Consider the following 7,923-nt stretch of genomic DNA (forward strand, 5'->3'; position numbering starts at 1 on the left):
ATAAACATGTCAGACTGATCATTGAACCAAAGGAGGTGTTGGAGGAGAACTCCTCTGGGGTTTTGTCTGCGGTGATCAACTGAACCACAATAGTATTGCTGATACAACAGAGCAATTAAAAGTCTAAAATCTTCTCAATAGGTTACTGCTGGTTAGCCACGGAAATGCAGTGGAACTAAATATGACAATGTTTTTTGCAGAGTGAGTCGCCAGTGAAATTAGTATGTGCTGCTTTTACAGTGGACAATCAGACACAATAGGAAGAACTGGGGAAGGAACAGCAGAGAGGGAAAAGGTCGGAAGTCTTCTCATAATAGTGAATTTGCAAAGCGAGCATCTATGGCCTCAGGGAGGAAACTTATCCCATGACTCATCTGGACAGGATACCACCTGCAGTCTGATGACAAATCAACATGTAGACATGAGCTCCCCTTCCTCAGTGGTGGCACGCCGTCTGTGCAGATGAGTCGTTTCCTGAGATTCCAAAGATAAGCTTCTGTGTGCTTCTGTCCCTCATGACATCATAAAACACCTGTTCGCACACTCACTCACCTTACCTTGGCTCACCGACCGACCCCCAACACACACACACACACACACACACACACACACACACACACCTACATTGCCCAACCTGACACTTCCCAGATGTTACGATGAGAGACGATGAGAGACTTGTTCGCGTGACTGAGCTTCACTGTGCTGTGGGGCAGGTACGGCTCATCATTAGCAATGGAGCTGAAATTACAAGCATGCACGTCAACTTGAATGACTTCAGAATGTTTGTGTGTTCACATAAAATACCACCTTCCTCCGAGTTTCGTGTAGCATCAGGGCGTCTAAGAGATATGAACTGTAATTTCTACGCAAACAAATAAATCTCCTTTCCAGCAGCGATTCCGAGGCTAAACAGGTCTGTAAGGTTGCCAGTTCATTTGTCGCCAAACCCATAGCTGAAGGTCTCAGTGAGAGTTTGCAGTCTTGCAGCAGGGTGAGACGCACACTTAGCTAGCGTGGATGTTGCTTTGAGACTGCACAGGTCTTACCAGAGTTGACTTGTCATTTTCACGACAACACAGGAACAACTGAAGAGCACAGAAGGCTTCTTCTCAGTGGGTAAATATGTTTTAACTTTATTTCAACACCACTGCATATCACAGCCTTCCATATACAGTATATATATGTATGTATATATATATATATATATATATATATATATATATATATATATATATATATATACATACATATATATATTTACATTTTGTGACTAAATTTCCTCACATTGTTCAGTCAAAAGATTTTGATCAAGGTGTGTTATTGCACAGCGCACTGTGTCACAGCCCTCATTGATTGTGTAAGAGCTTTCCCTTTCTGCAAAACTGCCAGAACATTCCAGATGCCTTAAGGAGAAACTCATCAAATACCTGACAACAAGTGAAGCTGGCAACAACACAGAGAATGCTTGTGACTGCTGCGTGTCTTGTTTCGCTCACAAAGTTGGTAAAAAATGTTTCTAAAAAAAAATATTCTCCACCTTAATTTATTTCTTAGTGTTTTCTCGCTTTTGTCCTCTGTCATCACTAATCAGCCCATAAAATATTTTAATCTTATAAACTAAATGGAATCCCTTCAGCAGCATATGGCGTGTCATTCAAATTTCCTGATATACACGGTTCAGTCACCATGGATTCCTTTCTGTGCAGCACTCTGCTAGTCAACTTCTGGAACATTGGAGTGCATGCTGCATTTCAATTCAATTAGACCCTGGTGGTTCTTACAAAGAGTCTGGCCGTGCTTGGATGACCCAGGATTGCTTCCAGAAGCCGTGAGCTCACACTCCTGAAGTCTTAAATCACTTAGACGTCCCCATTATGAGTGTTGCCCATGTTGGAAAAAAAAACATGTCAAAGGGGCGTTTATGCTGAAGGGTGAAAATGAGGAGTGGCAACAATGTGACATCATGATGATGGGATGGTGACACACCAGCTGCTCTTGAACCCTGGAGCCAGGTCTCCAGCATTGCCCTTATAAGGAGAACATCCTCCTTTGCTCATCCACCATTATCAGACTGGCCCCGAGTCACACTGACAAGCCGTGGAGTGCTGAGTGCGTGGAGGCCTCCAGCAGCTTGGCCCTCGGCTCTACCACAGACTGCAGTCCATCACTCTCTCCTGCTCACCCTGCTTCCCCGACACTCTGTCTACTCCCTCCTCTCTGCCTGAGCGCTCTGCTTTTCCATGTGACCGTCTTTTCACCTCCCGTTAAGTAAGAAGGTCCAGCGCCACACACGCACACATACACGCGCACATCTGGCCGTAGCTGGATTTCACCACATTGTTGGGAGTTGGGATTCTTGTGTGAATGGGAGGGGCCAAGGCGGAGGGGAGGATGAGGATGGGCTCGGCCTCCGAGCCCCGCGGTCCGGGAGAGGGAGAGAGAGAGGAAGGCCCTCCCACAGGAAACGTGCGCTCCACTCCACATGGCCTTTTAAGGTAAAAAGCTCCCCAAAAACTCTGTTCACCAGGGAATAGAGTTAAGATATAGTCACACTTAAAGGTACAGGGAGGGCAGGAAAAAGGCTTGGGTGGAAGCCCGGAGGTGTGGACAGACTTTACAGCCAGTTGAAACAATACTCGAGTGCTTGAGCTGATTAAAAAAAAAAAAAAGAGAGAGAGCTCAGCTTCCCTCACTCGCTTGCTGTAAACGCATTAGGACTTCAGCCCTTTGAAGGTGTTTGCCTGGTTATGGTTCAGGGTCCTATGGCTGGAGGAGCTCGTGCACAGAAATGAGAAAGATTTAAATTGGCTGCGTGACTCATGGAACACGGAGAGGAATGTGGGGAAACACACTAACAAACACACTTCCTGTGACTTACAGCATCTGTATACAAAACATGCGTCTTTGCCATTATGGGAAACTGCTGTCTGCCGTCGAGGGAAATGCACTTAACTCAGTTATTAAGGTCGACTAGCCATTAAGTGTAATTATGTGTGAGCCTTCATGTATAGCCGCCCTGTCAGTTATAGATTTAAAAAACACAAACACACAAGCTGATGAAGTTTTGTTTTGTTTATTCCCAGCACAGCGCAACGATCTGCACGGTTGCCATAATTTGAACCAGCCTGGCACTGGTGTGAGTTCTACTGCAGCCAAGTATCTGCCGGAATACTCCTGCAGTGCTGTGATCCTTTTGGTTTTTGTTACATTCTCAGTGTCGTCCCACCTTTCCAATTGCTCTGTTCGATCCATTAGTATCATTTGCACGTTGAAAAAAAAGGTCAAGTTTGTAACTTGTGAATGCTCCAGTCTCATTGCATTAAAATTAAGCATTAAAAGTGCATTTTGTATAATCTGATGGTGTGTGTTTATGAAAGCGGCACTGCACGACCAAAGGAATAAAGACATATCTGAGTTGAATAGTATAAGAAGTTTTGTTCATGACTGACTGTTAAAAAAACAACAACCTGAAAAACAAGTCAAGCGCAATGATGAAAACCCTCCATATATTGTGGTGAACAGCCTACTGGCATGTTGCCCTCACTATCAGTAAATATTTGTGTGTCTGTTGCGCTTCCTCATCCCGCTGCTATCTGCTCAAACATTTTCCTCCCTCAACACTGATCTGGATGACCAAGGAAGTGTAAATAAATGTTCCTGTCGCTCCAATGCAAGTCGGGCCTGTTGTAAAAGCATTTATCACCTCATCACACTCATTCACGACAGAGGTTCTGACAGGAAGAGGAGGGAGGAGTGGGAAGCACTGGGCACTTCTCTAGAAAATGGGGGAGGGCAGGTCTCAGCACTATTGTTAACATATTATACAACTGCACTGAACTTGTAATGCGTTAATCATAGTAATCGCACAGTATAGTATAAAGTGGAGTATCTAACAACGCTGCTTAGGAGTTTAATAAGCTAATTACTTTTAAAAGGACCAACATGCTAGAAGTCCCAAAAAATGTTTACCACCAACACATTTTATTTTTTTTGTGGGGCGCCTGTTGTTGCATTTTTTGTATTTTTTATTTTTTTATTTTTAATTAAACCAAGAAACAATGAGTGCAAGCTACACATATCTGGGAAAGAGGTTAACTAATTGTCATTTTAGGCAACAGTTTCGGTCAGCGTCGGTAGAGCATCGAAACCAGGCCAGTGGAGCAGACAGTAAAATTAAAACAATTAGGTAAAACGGACCGTAAAGTTCTGCAGGGAGGAGGAACACAGCGGAGTTCACTAATGACTCTCTGTGGGTCATAACGTGAAGTGACCCTTTTCAACTCCCACACAGTCACCTAAACTTAAACAGATGCTGCAAACGTCATCCGATCTGCGCCAACGTCGCACGTTTTACTTCTTTGTGCGTGTGTCTGATTGCACACAACTCCACAGGCCTCACGTCCTTCCGATGGCTACAGGAGGAATCGTCACCCTAACGAAGCCAAGCTGCCCAGGTTATCTCGGTGCCGCCCTGCAGGGCCCAAGCTGGAGGAATGTGTGATGTTATCCCACAGTCATGTCGCTGATAGCTGCAAGCAAACCTCATCCGTGTACAAACAGTATCTACCACTGCCATCGCAGAGTCCATTTGGACTCATTAGTCGAGCATTAAGCACATTGGGGGGGCCGAGGTGAAGAGAACGTTGTGAGAATCATCTCCAGCGCTGCTCCAACAGCTGCTTCACATTAACATTTTGAGACAAGCTACTCATCCGCTCTGCTCTGATTTTTAACTCCTTCTTTGCCAATCTTCTCTCACAGTAAGCGCTCAGGCACTTTTTGGGAAAAAAAAAAAAACTTTTTGCCTGCCCGCTACTTCAACACTCCCCTTCTCCTACAACTGTGAGAGACTTAAACATCCACATTCTCAAAGAAACTTCCCAAAACATGCAGCGTTAGTGTCCCTGCAGCAATGCAAGGGCTCAATTTGTGGCTGCCTGTGGCTAAAGGTCTTCCTGCGCCACCCAAGCCCGGCCTGAAATGTTTCCAGCGTGGGACTGAAGTTCCCGCCTACGGCAGGACACAGTGGCCACTCCCTGCTCTGGCTGTAGCATCGCAGTTTGTTTCTGTGTGGCTCATATAATCACATGAGAACGCGTGACAATAAACATAATTTTTACTTAGGGGTCTATGTGCAAGACTGTGCGTGTACGAGCGAATACGTGCGAGCGTGTCGGTGCCCATTTTATGTCGTTTCTCTACCTCTTTCCGTCCTTACCTCGCTGCTACTTTTTATTTTAAAGTGACTTGCTCCCTCTGCTGCACTTTGATGGCATTGCAACTTGTACGGTGCAGCGAGGTACGTCATTATATATATATATATATATATATATATATATATATATATATATATGTATATATATATATATATATATATATATATATATATATATATATATATATATATATATATATATATATATATATATATATATATATATATATAGTCGTTGAATTTCCTCATATGTTAACACAACGGAGAAAGGGGAAACATCTCATCTAAAAACAAATGAAACACATATTTTTGCAAATCATTTTCGCCCACTAACTGTGAGGTCATGTGACACCCCCCACTGTCATTCAGATTAGTGAACTTCAATTTAATGGTTTTAAATACCACCTGTGTCTATTTATAGGCCCCGTTTATAGGGCAAATGAACATATGATAGACGGAATTAATCCCAGTTTTCTGCTTTGAATGATGAAGTCCACCACAACTTAGGCAGCTTCAATTATCTTTATCTTTGACCTGCTGTTCTGTGAAAAATTTAAACGTGAAAAGCCAGTATATCCATCCTAATGTTCGTGGCTATGCCATCAATCTGGAGTTCAGCGAACTGCTGATTGAGCACTTGGTCTCCAAAATACTTTGTGCCTTATTTTTAGAAGAGGTTGACCTATGAACTTCTGCCTTCAGCTTCATCGGTTCTCAAATTACTACAGACCAGTTTCACCAAATTGTCTCTTAGAGGCTTGTACAAAAAAATCTGCCATTCATCGACTGCAGCTCTCCCCACTTTAAAAATCTTTCTCCAGGGGGAAGCATTGCGCCACACGTGGACTTAGTCCTGCAGCTTAGTGAAGACAAATAGATAAATAAATGGAGGGAAAAAAAACTGCACCTCTGACCAAGCAATTGATGTCTGAGTTTCTGCAAAAAACATCCAAGAGTGAGTGAAAGACGCATGCTCCTTAGCAGAACATGAGTGACAATCACATATATTGTTGCATTTGGATAAATAAATAAACTCAAAAGTTCAATCCTCACTCTTACTGTCTATTTATAATGTGTTTTTATTTGTTATTAATATGATTTGACATTTGAAAAAGGCGCTAATGCGTGCAGTTGCTCCAAATGAATGAGACACATCAGAATCCGGAGCATCAGAAGGGAGACAGAGATGAATGCCAGCTTCCCAATCTGCTCGTCTAAGATCTATGTCAACGCCTTGAATACAATGCACTCATTATGGAGCATGACACAGGGTGGATATTGTGCGGTGCCCGGGCACGAAGAAAAAGAAAGCCGCGGTCCTTTGTGAAGTGGGTCAGGTCTGTGAAGGGGTTAACGGTCGGCTATGTCAGCAGAATGATGAGATTTGATAATTCCCATAGCCTATGAACTCGCGGAGCACCAAAGAAACCTGTTAAGGGCCGTCAGCCGCTCCAATTATCCCACGATCCTCCGGCTGATAGTCAGTGTCCAGACACTTGTAGGGTTGGGCTTGCTACCAAGCAGTCTTAAAAACCAAAACTGAAAGAAAATTAGTCATGCTTCAGGAATTTCCACATCTTTCGGGGAAATGTGAATAAATTGAGAAACAGAACGTTTTCAGTGGACCACTTCCAATGGCTAACAAGATCAGAGTCACAGTCTTGCGCAAAGAGGTTTAGATTTTTCCTGTACATACACATATAGATATTTATCATTTCTGAAAGAGCCAAGCATTCCTTTGGCAAAGGCTGCATCCAAAAGAATTGAATTCCCCCCCTCACCCCCGCAGTGCCAAGACGCAGTAAGGCAGGCATCCAATTCCATTTCACAAGAAGAAAATAACTGTGAGCTCCATTCACCTTACAATCAGTCAGCACCCTGCAGTAACCTCTACACATCTAAAATTACAGGAGAAGTGAATGGTTGTGAAAAAAGGAAAGCAAAAGCTATGCGGGTCAGGTGTTTATTGAGTCGAAGTCACTCTGTGTTTCGCTCAGCACCGAGTTGAATTGCGTTAAGTGCGAAGTTGTAAACACATCATAAAATTTAGCCATAGTTGCTTAAAAGTTTTCTTGTAACTTTAGGGCAACGTGCATGCACTCATGGGTGTGTGGGTGTGTGGGTGTGTGTGTTTAAATCTTTGCCAATGGTTATTTAAATTCTGTGATGTCATCCGGGTGATCTCCTCCCGGCCAATCGGTGAGAAGCGGGGCTTTATGGGGAGGCGGTTGTGGTTGACTGAAGGATGGGTGGGGAGGTTAAGATCTAAACCCGGCTGTGACCTGTGAGAGCCACTGGCTGGTGTAGTATCTCGTGTCTAGTGGCAGCTCTGAGTCGGGGGAGTGTCTGCGGCTGCCGCATTATGATATGCGTCTGGTTTCCTATCATCAGGTTATCAGCTGGACATGAATCAGCTAAGGCTTGAGAGGGCCCGCACAGGATGAGGGTGTTATGTCAAGGCTCCCTTTGGAAACCTTTTTAAAAGAGCTACCATCTCATTTTACATCTCAAACACACTGTAAAATCAAGGATTTTTATCTTCTTAAGCCAACAGTTTGTCGTACCCATGGTGCCAAGTTTTGAGCAATTCAGATATCAAATTAATATATTCATTGATCACATTGGATTGCAATACTTTTTAGATTGATTTGCATCAATAAACTCACATATAATTACTTTGATACTACTAGAGTTGGGATGTTTGTTAA

The sequence above is a fragment of the Nelusetta ayraudi genome, unplaced genomic scaffold (genome assembly GCF_046127955.1).
Source record: "Nelusetta ayraudi isolate G7.1 ecotype Tasmania unplaced genomic scaffold, CSIRO-AGI_Nayr_v1 ptg000013l, whole genome shotgun sequence".
Lineage (NCBI taxonomy): Eukaryota > Metazoa > Chordata > Actinopteri > Tetraodontiformes > Monacanthidae > Nelusetta > Nelusetta ayraudi.